Source organism: Athene noctua, chromosome 23, assembly GCF_965140245.1.
Source record: "Athene noctua chromosome 23, bAthNoc1.hap1.1, whole genome shotgun sequence".
NCBI classification, from domain to species: domain Eukaryota; kingdom Metazoa; phylum Chordata; class Aves; order Strigiformes; family Strigidae; genus Athene; species Athene noctua.
In genome coordinates, this window is record NC_134059.1 from 9,092,126 (window position 1) to 9,108,632 (window position 16,507).

The window sequence follows — 16,507 nt, forward strand, 5'->3', positions numbered from 1 at the left end:
GTCTCATCCTGCGCGCGGCAGCGGCCCCTGCTGGCAGCCGCCGCGTCGCCCGGTGCCGTGTCCCAGCGTGCACCGCGCGGCCGCGAGGGGCGGGGCCCGCGCGCCGGTCCCGGACGCTCCGCCCGGTGCGCCTGGGGCGGGCGCGGGCAGCGCGGCGAGGCCCGGCGGCTGCCGCGGCCCAGAGGCCTGGCTCCCGCCCCGAAGCCGGCGGATGTGGCCCCGCAGGTACCGGCCCCTGCTCCGCCTCCGCCGCGCAGCTTTTCTCCGGCGATCGGGGCCGGCGCAACCCTGGCATCCGTTAGAATGGTGGTTGTCGTTTCCAGGTTTTAAGAGATTTTTGAGGAAAACTACAAAGGTGATTAATATTGTAATGTCATGGGCTATTATGGAGCAATCAATATGGTTAAGGAAAGAAGGGGCTCAATAGGTTTTTTCAGTGGGATTATCAAATTGTGAAGGAAACATTCAGCTGGTAGACAATTCATAACATAATTTCATGAGCTGTGCTCATTAGTCGTATTTGCTGTGCAGACTGACATTTTATTTCCATCTTGAACATGTCCAGCTTCAAAACTCATGCATTGTTTTGCTTTGTACATTAAAGAGCCTTCTGTGATCCAAGTGTACTTGCCCCCACAGATTCTTACACAGTATATCTTAGATGAAACAAGCATATGGATATCTGTAATAGCCTTCTAACCTGGAAATTTCTTTGCAGTTAGATTTACAATTATGCAGATCCTGGGGCAAAGACCATTTGGTTTTGGTTATTTTATTATTGCAGAGCATACTGGGAAATTTTTGGAAGAAGCGTTACCCAACTGCGGCGCTAGATACTCAGATGTTGCTAAACACACGGTATTACTTTTATTTGTAGTGACAGGTGGATAAGAAGCTATCTTTGCTCAAGCAAATGCTGTTTAATTTCAATTACTAGAAGAAAGCCTGAGTTTTTAATCCCATAAAGATTATCCCTAAACTGTCTTCAGAATTAAAACCTTTAAAATATATCCCTAGAGACCTGAATTTTACTATTCTCATTCCAGGTCTGACCTAGTCTTACTCTGTTTTTCACTGTCTTCCTAGTTGTTCTCTGCTAACCCATTGACCTTGAAGAGATTAGGAGGGCACAATATTGTTACTTCTTTCTGGTGTTCAACTGTTTGCTAAGTGTTTTACAAGCATGCACCTACAGTTATTCCAGTTTTATGCTTTATGAACAGCAAAACTTTCATATGCATGCTTCTTAGCTCTGCAGAGGAGTCCAGGCTTCATGGACTGAAGGAATGATTTGGGTTGGAAGGGACCTTAGAGATCACTCAGTGCCACCCCCTGCCCGGGGCAGGGCCACCTTCCACCAGCCCAGGTTGCCCAAAGCCCCGTCCAACCTGGCCTTGAACCCTTCCAGGGAGGGGGCAGCCACAGCTGCTCTGGGCAGCCTGTGCCAGGGCCTCACCCCCCTCACAGGGAAGAAACCTAATACCTAATACCTAATCTGAATCTACCCTTTTCAGTTTAAATCCATTACCCCTGTTTTATCTGTTTCCTGTTTCTCACCTCATTCTATGCATGCTAAGCTCAGATTCCCTGTTCAAGGTCCAAAATAGCCCTTCAGAGAAGCGTAGGCCAGGGAATGAGGAGGACTTCCCTTAAAAAAAAAAAAAAAATTCCTGGCTTAAACGTCTAATTTACATGGAACTACAACTGACTTCAAATTCCAAGAAGACAGCCCAGAAACCGTAATGGACTCCCATTCTGACAGGGACAGTGCAATTTGCATCATACCACTGGCATCTGTATTGCTGTTTCCATTTTCACTGAGTAATTGTCGGAATGTTAGACCTGGCAACACTGCCTCTGTCTCAGAATGCAGCTCAGGAATTGCTCCCTGGCCTACAAAGGAGGTGGGAAGGGACTCTGCTTCTCCAATTGTCTGAGCAAATAGTCTGCTCCTTTGTTTCTTTCACACTTTTTGACTTCTTAAAATACATTTACTTGCTTAGCATCAGGAACTTGCATGACAGGTCAGTCTGCAAAGCTTGTATGAGGCTGTTGACAGTTATGGTTGGATCCCCCAACAACTGCATTGGCCTGGTTTTCTTTTTTTTAGGAGTGTCCAGAATTTGCTGTGCTTCAAATCCTGGCCTATCTCTGGAAGCTGCTTTTCAGAAAAAGCGTTCCAAGTTTGTAATATCACAGAATGCTGCAAACTACTTAATTTCTACATCAAGCATGATACAGGTATTATCTCTAGCATCTCCTCTTAATGGCCAAAATGGGAATTAGGGTAGAAGACGACTGTTTTATTTTCTGTTCTCTCCCAGTAAGTAGCTCTCAGTCCCATTTTGGCTTTTTGAGTCCCCTCGCAGCTCTCCACTAAACAAACAAGAGGTGTTCATCCAATTACCAGTTACTATACTCTTTTTTCAGATTCCTGCTGCTCTTTGGGCCTGAATTCTCTCTACTCAGATAGATTTCCAATTCTGTGAGTTGCACACTTCCACTTTGATTCAGCAACCCTACTAAGGTAAGTTCCTCTGCAAGGTGCAGATGAGTTGTCCTTAGTATTTGCACAAACGACCATCCCACGTGTGAGTACAGTGAACAGGGCTTGTCTGCGGAAAGACTGATGATGACATGGTTTGCAGGCTCATGTAAATAGTCACAGCATGCACAGCCTCTTAGGCAGGACTGCATGTGTTCTGAAGGAACATTTCCACTAAATTTTCTCTACCAAAGGAAGAACAGAAATAAGGTTCCATATCATAGTGAACTATCTAATATAATCTTTAACTTAAAAGAATGTGCTCCCCTCTAGAAAATCAAAGGAGACAAACATATTTAATAGAAGCTGGAATTGGTTTGCGTGTTTGTGAAGGGCCCCCTTCACACATTTTTGCCATAGCAACATCCAGTTCTCAGTAGTGGAGTGTTTCCTTGACTTGGGATGAAACAAAGCATTGCCCAGAAAGGAAACTTTGTCTGTGGTTAATGTTGCGCCTGGACAAGAGGTGACTGTTACAAAAAGCAAGTTGAGTTGTTTTTGTTACCCATTAATCAGGAGCACATTCTGGGCAGTTGACGTGGATAGGACCATGGACTATGTATGATAAAATGTAATGAATGCCCATGAAATGTCTTAATTGGGCTTCATTTCCCTGAAGGATTAGAACAGTAAGGAGATGCTTTGTTTCCCAGGAAACCTGGGCTAGAGGGTAATAACATGATCTGTCAAACTGTGGAAAATACTAAGGAAAAACAGGTTATCAAAACTGTTGCTCGGGTTTTAATGAGAGGGAATTCTTCTGCTATGTATGATGGCGAAGATAATTTTGAGCTAATCTAGCTGGTTGGGTCAGCATGGAAAATGAGGTATGGAACTAGTTCTATGATGAATCATAGGGGGTCCAGAACAGCTGTACAGGGATTAATTTGTTTGGCCTAGGCCCAAGAGTCTCTGCTGTGGATTACAGTGTGACCAACTACTGAATATGAATGCTTAGACCAAGTGAATGGCATTTGCCTGTTCTTCAGCCTGATTTTATGTTACCGAATATATATTTCTTTGCTTTCCAACGATGCTTTAAAACACAAACCCCTTATATAGCTTAAAAAACACGCCAGCAATAATAGAGTGTGAGATACTGTTTCTTGACATGCCCTTTTTGTCTTTATAAACAGACAGTTTCCAGGATATATGACATATTACAACACAAGCTTTAAACAAAGTAAAAAATGTTTTGAGAAGGGTATCTGTAGAATGAGTCTTTAATGAGCCTTGATTCAAAGAGCTGAGATGCTCTTCCTGAAGTACAACATATCCTGGCACTGCCTACCTGCTCCTTTACTCCCTCTTTTGTATGTGATCCTTAGACTTCCTCCCCATGTTGTCTTTAGAGACTTTCTGTGTGCTCTTTCACATCATAACTGAAACTGTTCTGGAGCTAAGGTAGATTTCTTCATGATAATTATTCCAAGAGGAGCCATCTTCATCTTCGCCATGCTGCTTTGCAATGGAGAACATGCTGTTCTCTCAGCAGTAAACACTTTTCCTTGACCTAAAAGGAGAGGATTCAAATGCATGTTTTGTTCAGTTTTGTGGTAAGTTCACTTATACATGGCATGTTAAAAAATAATTGTGCCTTAGCCTCCACCACTAATAAGAATGCCTTGTTCAACCTGAACCATATTCCTCTAAAATCATTGTGCTGCTTTTCACTCTGAAACTGAAAATACCACAAGGTAGAAACTAGAAACCTTGCTGTATGCAGTGCTGGAAAAAAACCCATAAAGATAGATTTTTACCTGTACTTCTCATTATAAAGTAAGATCTTAATACTCCAAAACTATAATATCCTGAAATGCTTACTTATAGTGTCAAAGTCAGGTAACATTCAGGCAATGCAAAGAATATGGCCCAAGCATCAAGCTTTAAAAATCCATTTTATTCTTCATATATGCTATCCTTGCCATAGTGGAGAATGTGACATAAGTACAAATGAAAGACTATAGCAGGGAAGGATGGCATGGGATTCAACACTCTCTTTTACAGACTTTGCAAATTCCTCTTGGACTGCATATACCAAGAAGTGGATGCATACTTGCACATTTACTTTTCTCCTATATTTACAGACCTCTCTGTATGAAGGACTGACATTATAATCCTCATGCTTACAGACCAAATGCCGTGCGGTGCTGCCAGTGCTCCCTGATCTTCATGCTCAGTGACACATGAAAAGGCTGTTTTTCCAAAGCTTCTGGCTTTTGTATGTTCATTTATTCTGGGCTCAGGATGCTTTCACAGGTCTGTGAGGCATGTATCACAACCAACATGAGGCCCAGCATTAGAGTGGAGATTTTCTGCAGAGACTGGGCTACTGGAGGGATTCCAGAACTGTAAGTTCTTGAGTACTTGTCCTAGCTTAGCCTTGTGGTTTACTCCCATGTAAATCTGTTCTTCTCTTTAGGGAATTAAAAATTAATGCATAAAAAAAAGGTCTAAGAGTGACTTATTTCATTGTGGTATAGGACTGTTTATTAGAGAAAGCCTACAAAAAGCTCTGCTAATCTCTGTGCTTTATGCTGTGATCTAGGCGAGGGTGTGCAGTTCAGCTCTTTGCCTGGAGGGTAACAGGGTTCCTGCACTGTGTCTCGACAGCAGAAATTCAGGGTACTGGAGGGTACTGCAGGCATTGCCAGCCATTCCAGGAATACCCCTGGGGCAATTGCCTGGGGGCACATGTAATTTCATCCAGTCAGCACAGAGGTCCCAAAGGCCCTGACTCACAATCTGCATCACAGGATGGAATGTGCTGTTGCTGCTGTCTTGATCTGAAAATTGTCTGAGCCAAGTAGGAAAAGGAAACTGTTCCAAAGAGCAACGGAAAAAAGAAAGTTACTTAAATTCAAAGCGTATGCCTTAGGATCAAGGAAGTTTACTAGACAGGTTTTAAACTACACATTTCTGTGGTCCTTCAAAAATGTGTTAGGGCTGGAATGTGAACTAAAATATTGGAGTGGTGAAACGTGCCACGTAATTTCTGCATTTCACTTTACTGACATAAAGGACAGTGGTGATTTGTAACACGATGGAGAAATAAGAGTTCCGCTGGTGGGTTCTGTAAGTTGGGTCAGCTCCTAAGAAATGAATGAGCGATGTATTGCCTGGCATGCCCCCACCAACAGATTCTGTCTTCAGTTCAGATCTACCTCTAGCTGGCATAATCATTCCAGCAATGGTAGATGAAGACCAGAAGCAGCAGGGAGTAGCACTTGCAGGGCTTGCACCTCATTATGGTGGTGGATGGGTTAGCCCAGCAGACATCACAAGTCTTTAAAGGGAAGTGTCTGATTCCACAAAACTACTTTAAGCTAGGAACTGATGGAGGTTTAGACATTTTTTCGAGTTCACTATGTAATGACAGCAGCAGGAGATAATGTATGAATTGTAGCAGGTACTCAGCATCACAGAGAAATGCTCACTAGTACCCAAGACAGATGGATATATGAACATGTATTATTTATTGTCTTAAAGAGTGTAAATTTGTTCCTTTTGTTGGTTAAATATAATAAAACAAGGGAACTGAAAAAGTCTAGTAAGCCCTTTTTTTTTTTTTTTTTTTTCCTTCTATTTCACTGAATGCTTGATGGCTTTCAAGAAAGACAGCTTTTAAAACAAAGAGACAAACAGCATTTTGGAGTTAAAAAGCTACACTATTAGTAGCATTTGGTTAGTGTTATATCTGGGGGACCACCAAGCAGCCTGCCATACCCTTACTACGAATGTGGTTTTTCTCCTGGCACAGAAGAACTCTGCCTGTGTTGTATCAGAATACTTGGACACAGAGTTCAGTTATTAAGAGAAGTTTTGGGTTCTGTTGCAAGGACTTCAATCCAACAAGTTTACGGTAAATAATTCTATTAATTTTTGGAAAGATTTCTCTGCTATTTAACCTGTTCTACAGGCTACATAATGGTCATGGCTCCGCATCCAAAAGCATGACTCAAGTTAGCCATGTGATAGACTGCCTTTCTTCTCCTCACTCACAGAGTAAATTTCTCTGCTGGGCTGCATGTTGACTTCAATAGTTTTTACATATGTAAGGAGTCTTCAGAGCACGCCTACTTGGTAGGTCTTCTAGGGGTACAGGCAGAGGTAAGATCCCACTCCTCTGCCTGGGCAGCTTCTTCACACACACTGAATGTTGTGGGAACTTTATGGTCCAGAGTTTAAGCAGCAATTAAATGCAAGTGTCCCTGCAGGATGACCTGTTGCTGAGGAACACAATCTCAGTCATTGACGGAGGAGTCTAAATAGTTAGTTTTCTGAATTTTACCCTGAGTTACTCCCTTGCAAGGACAAAATAGAAGGGAGGGTCCAAAGTGAGCTTAATTCTGTCATGTAAATTCTTGTTTCTCAAATAAAATTAAATGGTGCTGAATTTTGTGTGCATCTTCCATGGAAATTTGCTAGGAAAAAGAGGAGGAACTCTTAAAAATAATGTATCCAAAGCTATTCTTGTCCTATTTATACAAAGTATAAATATCTGTAACAACTGCTAGAGTGTTAGAGATGAACAAAATGTCCTTCCAGAACAGACGTGCTCATACTAATTCAGATACATTTGGCAGCTCATAAAGGTGCTCAATTGTTTGTGTATCAGGGTAGAAAAGTCAAGTGCTTTTGATTTTAAGACTGAAGTCAGTGACTGATGTTTTTGACCAAAATTTCCTTTTTCATGTAAGTAAAATTTGCCTGTGTCTGTAATCACTACTTATTGTATGCTTCAGTATACACTATACAAAACTTCACTAGTTTTATAACCCTCCTCACCTTCCCCAATTCCTACTAACCCCTGTAAGAAGCACTCATCGGGGACTGTTAAAATATTTGCGGTGTGGAAAAGGAAAATCATGGCAGTACTAGGACATACTTAACTAGGATGGTCCTATTTCACGGGGAACCTTATTCCAATCATGATAGGATCTCGTTTGTTCTTCCTTTCCCATGCCTCCCTGAGCACTTATTTTCTTCTTCTAACTTGAAAATTTCACAATTGACACCCATTTCAGGCATGTCAGAAGAATGAAAAGAAAGCCATTATGCAGAACAGTTCTATAAACAAATTGTTTTCTTCAGAATTAGTTACTAGCTGACTTTTAAAGATGGTTAAAATTCCCATGGTGTGGGGATTCACTCATTTCTGAACTCAGAGAGACTACAGCGTGGGCAAAAATGTGTGCAGAAAGAGATACACAATGATGCGAGGGGAGAATATTACTGCAAAGGCCATACTGGCACACAGACACAAAACATGAAAATGGAGCGCGTGCAGGAGTTCAGGGGAAAGAAGGTATGTAAGGCTAGGGATAGAAAGACATGACACAAGAGTTTGAGGGAAATACACTGATGCAATCATGCTGTGATACTGTACGTATAGCACGAGAGAAAATTTCTGTCGGGAGAGCTGCTGATCCTAGCCACAGCTGCTACTGCTGATTGGAAAGTTGCCAGTGTTTTAAATAGACTTCTACATTTTCCCAGGTCTTAGAAGTAAAAGAAAAGTCCATTAAGAATGGAATAGGATGAAGTGGTTGGGAAAAACGAGTTTCATTATTGGAGTTTCATTACCATGCGTGAACTGTAGAGGGGAATTTGAGAGACCCCGTTCTAGTGTTTAAATTTGTTTGTGTAAAGATGAGCCAAAGGACAGGACTCTTCCTTTGAAATCATTTCACAGCTGGATAGTTTGGGCTGTCCTTTATTTCCGTTGTTCTCACTCTAAATTTTTTTTTCCTGTTCTTCTTAAAACAAACATTACTGAATTCCAGAAGGCTAATACTAGGAAAGTACTCCCCCTATTCTTGCACTTACATTCTCAAGCTATTTCCTTAAGCATTTACTGCAGCTACCAATAAAAGCAGATGGACAGTGGTATGACCAGAACATATATTTGTATATTTGGTATTTCTTTCAAGTCAGTTTTGAGAATTTCATTACTCTGCTAGATGTCTGAAACAATGATATTAGTCCACAGCCTGTACTCGTCCCATTTCTGCCTTCAGTTTGGAAAAACCAAACCCATTTGGTGCCTGAGTCTTATTAGCTTTCATGGTGTGACAGTACTGAAAGTAAATAAGTGTATTAGCTTAAACAGGAAGCTTATTTCAAAGGCTGTGCACCACAGCCAGGAAAGCTTCCAGAAACATGTGCTCAGAGATGATCTAAGCATGTTCATTATTCAGACTGTCAATAGCCTTAAAAGGGCCAAATTTCTTAGGGTTGAATCAGCAAGAAATGTAATTCAAATAGAAAAGTTAGAATCACTTGAGCATTTCAGAAAAAAATTATTGTGGCCGAAAAGCTACTAAAAATGTAGTAAAAAGAAAAAAATTACTTTGATAAATACAAGAAGTTTGGAAATACAAGAAACTGAAAAAGTAAGTAGAAGGATCATACTTTTTTTTTTTTTTTTTTTTTTCCAGAACGGTGACACTCTAAACCCATCTATATCAAGAAAAAGAACCCAACAATAGCATCACTTCATAAGCAGATATAATGGTCATAAGAAATTCAGACATGTTTAGTAAATTTTGCTATTTTGTATTTTGGGGATAAAACAGATAATATGCCTGTGAAACCAGCCATAACTGTAATTCAGCAATTTTATATTAAAAAAAAATCACAATCACCATCAATTTTTCAGTCAAAGTATTTTTCGCAGTGGCTTATGTCATAACATTCTATGGACCTCTAAAAATATTTCAGACCAAACACAAACCCTTTCATTTAGTCCCACAAAAGTGGGAAAAGCATGGACTAGATATTCTGAAACCACACTAGAGGGCACTTGAGCTGTTTCTTCTGGAGTAGGTAAAGGTCAGAATAGCAGGATGCTTATTCAGGAGCAGCAGTGGAGAATTGAACATGGGAATTAATAATTAATACCAACCTGGTGTCAGGTTGGTAGAACAATTAGTGATGTTGGTGAGAGCACTCCCCTACACGTCTGGCCATCAGTAAAGAATTGTCTGCTTATCTACATCACACTGGTGTCGATAAGTTATTTTTATCCCGAATTTCGGTGACAGGCCTGCCCTAGAAAGTTCTGGGCTCACCACCAGCTTGGTGTGACTTTGCTGCTACTTATTGCTAGGCCTGCAGCCCTTCCTGCAGCATTGCTGGTTCCTGGTTTTAGCTCTCTTTAATCTTGCTAATTAGCTCTTTCCCATTGTGTCCCTGCAAATCTTTCTTGTGTGGAGTACTTTAGTTCCTGATTTTTCTTGCCCTTACTCTTGTTTCCCCCTCATTTAAACCTCTGCTTCTGGTCCTGATTCATGTCTCCAGCTGCATGTGCACTGGTTGCTTTCTTGCATCTAGTTCCTTTAATGTATTCTCTCAGACGTGCTCAGCTTAGTTCAGTTGGCTAACTGGGAGAGGAACTTGGAGCCAACCGAATTGTAACTTAATTTTTTCAGTTCCTAGCTGCATGGTCTTCCAGATAAGCCCAGCATCATACAAACATATGAAGATGCAGCTTTCAGATCAGAGAGAGGCGCAGGAGCTGTACTGGGAGCCAGATAAATTGTCTTCACTGGCTACGCTTAGTTAGTTGTCTGCCATTTTGCCCTTATTAAGTTAAATAATTTGAAGTTGGGAAAAGCTTCTTTAAAAAAAAAAATACCACTTTTGGTTTTCTGTACTTTTTTCCTCATGAATATCAAGTCACAGCAGGGGTTTTTCTTGTTCACAGTAGCTTGAGGTAGGACACGTTGTTTGACAGTCTGACATGCATGCATGACGTTTCTTGTAGCAAGGAAAAACTGTGTGCAGAGGATAAAGCTTTGCTAATAGCTGGCTGAAGGCTGTTGGACAAGCCCTCACAGGATCTATGAACCAGCTCAGATCTTTTTGCATTCCATTCAAATGCAAGGTGTGCTCTTTTGATCTGACTCCAGTAGCAAGGTAGGCACAGGGCGAAGGAAGAGTACCTCCGTGCGTTTTCCCATGATGAAGAAAGAGGGAGCATGTCTTGTGGCAGATGCTGGTTTTGCTCTTTAGAGTACTGTTGGGTTAGGCTTGGAAACTGTTAATGAGATTAGTGCAAAAACCTGAGTGGAATAGAGTGGATGGGGACACATACCTACTCTTTACTACAGGCGTGTTGATCTAATCTGTTGCTTTCCATGTATATATATGTATTCTGTATACCCAATGTCATAACTAGACACCCTGAGCACCTGAATCCTCCAATTTTTGTAAGCTTTTGTAAAAGTCCTCTTTGAAATATCTTGCAGTGGTTTTTTTTGCAGTTTAGTTGTAATCAGAATTTAGAGCACATGGGTAGTAAAAGGTGTCAAAATGTAGTAACCTCTCATGAATGATTATGGTGCTGTCTACAGGCGAACTTGTCTGTTCACATGCTTAATCTTTTGGGTGCTAGGAGATACAGCAAGGCCATGGGTAGACCCACACTGCCATAGTTTTGTTAGTATCTGGTATAAGAATCCCTGTACTTTATTGAAAACAGTGCTAGAAAACAAGTTAACTAAATAATAAGCTAAATAATAAGTGAATGGGACTTGTAAATGGGGATGATCCAAAGGCTTAATAACTTTTTAGACAGAGAATTGGGTAAGCGAAGAGGGAAGACTTGTTACCATTCTGTCTCTTTTTAAAACCAACATGACTTGGAGTTTGTAGTGAACTTCCTCCTTGGTATTTTTGGGTGGAAAAGAGAACTGAAATGAAAGTTTAGTGAAATTCTGGGGTGCTGAGTTGGGCTAATGATTTTGCTTCTCAGTTTAAATTAGATTATTTCCAAGACAAGCCTTTAGTTAATTGTACTTAAGCCACTTAATACCACAGTGTGCTGCTGCATGTGTGGCCTGCTGCTGTCTGCAGTCAGGAACATGAGCTTTCTTGGAAAAACAGCTGAAATTGGCATCAGAGAAGGTGTAGAATATGGAAAGAAAAAGAGAAGTGAGGATGAATAACAGAACAATGGATAGTAAGCATTGGCCTGAACAAAATGGCTGGGTTGCACATGCAGCTGGGAGGTGATTTAGACAGAAAGGAAGGAACTAGAGCAAAAACTTCTTTGGAAGATAAGAGACGTAAACAGTGTTTTCCTGAGCGTTACTGAGGTCAAACATGGAGGAGATGGACTATGTAGAGCAGGAGCTTTAGGATGTCCGGAACTGTCAACTCTCCAGTTAAATTATAGAATAGTGTTCTATGTTTGACCTTGGAAAAACATGCAGAAAGAAAGCCTACGGCCAACATGTGTCAACATATGACTTGATTTGGACAAGAGGCAGTTAAAAACATTGTGCATGGGCAGAGTTGGTAGTAGACCTGGTTTCAAAATTTTAAACTGTAACTGAAAAAATAACATTTGAGATTTTATGTATGGTGCTGTTTCTCTAAGCTGCATAGCTGAAGAAAATAAGACAAATGTGAGCAAAGGTATGTGACAAGTTACTGGAAAGTCAGTCTTTCTCGCTGAATGTTTTCAGTAAAATAACCTGCATTAGTTACTTGTGCTTCTTAGTGCATACAAGGATGTATCAAGTGAAGTTACTGGGGTAAATGACAGTGAATCTTGGCCAGTATTTTCTGTAACTTAACCTGGGTAATGTAATGGAAACTCTGTAAGCAATTTATGAATTACAACAATCTGTAAAAAGCTGCCAGAATGGAGGAGGACAGAACTAGAATTATAAATGACTGACAAATTAGAGAAAACCCCTAAAAGTGTAGCTAGAACTTAATAATAACAACAGAAACCATCATGCATTTGTGTAGGAATACGCACCATCACACATGCGGCATTGGAAGTAAATGGCCAGGTAAGCTCTTTATTGAAGAATCTGCGAGATGCTGCAAGCGGAGCTGTAGGGGAGGAGGCAAACATACTGCTTATTATGGGCAGATCGCAATTTGAGATGAATGTGACAATCCGGACTCACGTGGCCTATTCTGGGTTCTGCTCCCCAAGAAAGGTGGGGACCACTAGGGGACAATCCAGACCAACTTTCAGCTCTCTTATCCTTCTGAGTTGTAAACATGAGATAATTCCAGGATATCTCTTGCATATGTCCTACATATGTCTCAGATCTTTACACTGTGAGTTCTGCAAACATATACTGCAAAGAATAAATATTAAAGTGCACCCAGATGAGGTAGTATCAGAATGTAGACAAAAAATATACAAGTGACAAAAGCAGGATGAATGTGAAAGCTTGCTTCTTCGTAGCACTGCGATCAGAACACTGCTTTCAGTCTTTATTTAGCTGTCTTGTTTCGATGCTCAGAAATGTAGGAAGTCTAAATCCATTTCCCTGTTTCTGACACTAAGTAGTTGAATGCCTTTTTTTTACCAGTCTCTTCTGCATTTCTAGGCTAGGTAAGTAAATTTTCATGGATGCTTGTGGAAAGGTGATGATTCAGAATGCCTTTGAAAATTATTGTCTGTAGTGCTGTTCAAAAGATGGTTTAAATCACAAGATTTCTTTTGCTTCTGATGTTGGCTTATATCTGGTTTTCTTTCATGACTTTCACAGATCCTTGAGAATTAAGCACTTCTGGCTGTTCTGCTGGAATTGAGATGTTAAGGGAGAGTCACTGTTCCCACGTCACTGATTTGTCTTTACACCCACATTTATGTTGGGTGTTTATGTGCCTGCCTCTCGTATGCTTCACAGGCATGCCCTGCTGCAAACAGCTCAGTAGATACAGATCAGTTTTTGCTCTGACTCAGTATGGTGTTTTAATGCTTTTAAGGTAATGATGTTTTTTTAAAGTGGTGGAAGTGGGATCATCTATCAGCCTTTCCTGACCTGACTACACAGTTGATGACTGCCAACTTCTCTTGGTCCTGCACAGGAAGGACATGGATATCCCATCGAAACAATGCTCATTACTGAACCTTTCAAATTCTTTTTCTCTGAGCAGTAATTTTGGTGATGGTTTTTGGTGACTCTGTAGTGAATTCTGGATGGAGTTCAGATAGCTGAGGTACTCTTGGGCCTGTACTGCTGGTGACATTGAAATGTGTCTTGTAGCCTGTCTGATAAACCTGACAATTTGCAGCTTCCCTATAGTGACACTTTGTATAGCAAATGTTTTTCAAGCAGTATCATCTGTTTTGTAGGTTTTATTTCTTTCAGGATATCAAACCCCTCCTGTGTTCGAAGAGGTTAGGGCTTTTTTTTTTTTTCTCTTTGCAAGACTTGCAAACTATTTACTAAGCATATAAGCTCCTATGTGGGCAGAGGTATTGTAAAAAGAACCATACGACTGAATTAACATCCTCCAATGAGGAAAATGGCTGGAAGCATCTTGGGTCTCTGCACTGAGCTGTTAAACTTGAACTTCCAAGTTAGTAATCAAAAGCTGAAACAAGATGGAAGTAAAATGTGAGGAGTAATGTGAAAAATATGTTGCAGAGAAGATCAAATGGAAGAAAGAAAATGAAAATGTTCTCAGCTGGCTGCAGAGTTCCTTCAGAAGGAACTTTATAGGAAAGTAACCCTGTTCATACTTTACCTTTATTTTGTCTCTAGGTGCACACAGGTGAAACAAAGAGCCTTGTGGAGCTGGGGTATGCATTGCAAAGTTGCTTATGCCAGCATTGAATAGCTCAGGTTTCCTGTGTTACTAAATTAGATTTAGGAAACTAACAGGCTTTCTGTGATCTCCAAAGGCTCTTTTAGCAGTATCCAGCTGAAAAAGCAAAAATTGAAAGCGTCTCCTCTGCTGGTAAAATTTTGTTCTCATTTCTTTTACTTTGAGGCAGTAGGATGACTTCTGTGCCCTCATGTGGAAGAGCAAGAGTTAGAAGGATTTGAACCCTCATGATCCAAAGATCCAGCAGTTCAGGAAGAAGGGAAAATAAATAATTAAATCACTCTAACAAGCAAGATGTGTCCTTATTCAGAGAACAGGAATACCATTCTTTCCTTCTTTGGGGAATACATGAGCAGAAAAAATGAACCCAGAGACAATAACATAAGAGTGTTGTCAAAGTATTCCAAAAAATAACTGAAACTTGTGCAGATGCCAAGTCTAACTTTGGCTGATTCTCTTTTAGGAATTTTGTAGAGCAATTTTCTGAATTCTATTAATATAACAAGCAAATATACTTTTGAGTGCTCTGGATCTACACTGTGGGAAGTAAAGGTGATTTTTTGGTAATTTTTCAGAGGCCAAGAGCATGTATGATTTTGAAATACTTAAATGTTATATGTAATTTAAAAGATGGTTAAATGTTAAGGGAAGGGAAGGGGGATGAAAAGAATACACAGCAGAAGTGGAATCGAATTTCAAAGGTAAGAGTAATATAATAATAATTGGTACTTTTTTGGACTGCTTGCCACAGTAGTGGCAAAGTTCTTTGCTTCCTCGATACCCAGCATTCTGAGTTTTGTATAAGCTAGTTTTTTGCCACTATTTGTACTGTCGCAGCGCACAGCAACGTGGTCTGTGCTGCCAGCAATGTGAATGGGGCCCACTGTTGTTTAAAATAGGATGAGGGTGCCCTGTCCATTGAACAAACACCATTAACATAAAATACGTTAGCACTGTTAACCTATCAAGCGATACAGCTCAAGGTGGTTGCTAGCAGAGGTGTCAAAGGTATGACAGAATGTGAGGCAAATGATACATCCTGGTAATGGAAGAGGATATATGCAGTCTGTGATAATGGATGTTTGTAGTGATGCAGTCTATATATGCCAACCATGGCAAGAAAGATGGTGAGGGGTGGTATGTACTTGCCTCTTAGTTGATTACTTTTGGTAGCATTTTGCCTCCTGCTTAAGGTTTGTGGCATGCAACTGAATGCATGTTGCTGTGTCCTGCTTAATTCAGAAAGGACCGAACTCTTCCCACTGTTGAAGTGTGTTTGTCTTTCTCAGACTCCTGGTAGCATTAGGGTATCCTCAAGCCCCAGTTCAAATATGAAACCATAGCATTTTGGTGCAATGAATAATACTGTATGTAGATTGCCTTCACTCTAAGCCTGTTCCAGAAGACAAACTTTTGCCTGAATATCGCTATCTGTGGTGGCCATGTGGAGACTAATAAAATCTGTTACTCTGGGTTTTAGCCTGTAACTTAATGAATACAAATTTGCAGTTGTCTCTCAGTGAAGCTGTGTTAATTTAATAATGCAGCTGCTAGCTAGTCTTCCTCCTGCTGTAGTCCTCCTCTCTCTCATAGATTCTGAGATTTGATGATAAAATTTTCTGGTATTTTTCTTCTTCCTGTAAAAGCATAAGAAGTATTTAATTATTGAGTGCTAAGATATATTCTATTGATTAGGTTCCTCATAACTCATAGATCTCAGAACCGTGGGGGTTTTAATATGTTCTTTTGTTTGTGGCTTAAATTGTACCCAGATCTTTAGCAGCTATTAAGCAAGTATGCATACTGGCCTTTCTTCTCCTGTATGCATGCAGTTTTGGCCATTGTTGGAAACAGGGTGCTGAAATAGCAAACCTTTGTTCTGACTTGAATACATAACTTTTTTTTTTTTTTTTTTCTTTTTTTTTACCAGTCTAAATATATTCTTAAAATGTGCATTGGAGCTACAGGCAGGATGGAATTTTCAGGGAGGACTCTCAGTTAAATCAAATTTTTTTTCTATTCCTTTTCTTTCTGCTATGCATATTATTTAACTTCAAGCGATTGTATTTATCTTAGAAAAAGATCTTGTAATTGAGTTGAAGAGGTGGTGCATTTGTGTCTCATGGTGCTCCATTTATATAAAATGGGGCCTCAGTTGAGCAGCCTTGGAATGTGACTGTGTGGATGAGTAAGATCAACTCTTGGTAGTATCTTGAGTAGGTGTTTCCAAAGTCTTTTAGAGTTATGAGTACATTAAAACATACCTTTCTCTGAAAAAGGAAAAGAATTCTTTGCTGTTCTGGAATTCATGTTCCTTTCATCAGTGTAGAAGTGAGATGCATCGGATGATCCATAGTGGAACCAACAGCCCCACTA

At 40.4% G+C, this 16,507-nt stretch overlaps 1 long non-coding RNA gene across 1 annotated transcript; it reads left to right on the plus strand.

Annotated features, from left to right (window-relative positions):
• The first annotated feature begins 200 nt into the window (after positions 1-200).
• LOC141969689 (uncharacterized) lies at positions 201-4,954 on the plus strand. The gene is made up of 4 exons (XR_012635086.1): positions 201-355; positions 2,111-2,241; positions 2,431-2,527; positions 4,633-4,954. It is a non-coding gene; the product is annotated as an uncharacterized LOC141969689 (long non-coding RNA).
• The last annotated feature ends 11,553 nt before the right edge of the window (positions 4,955-16,507 follow it).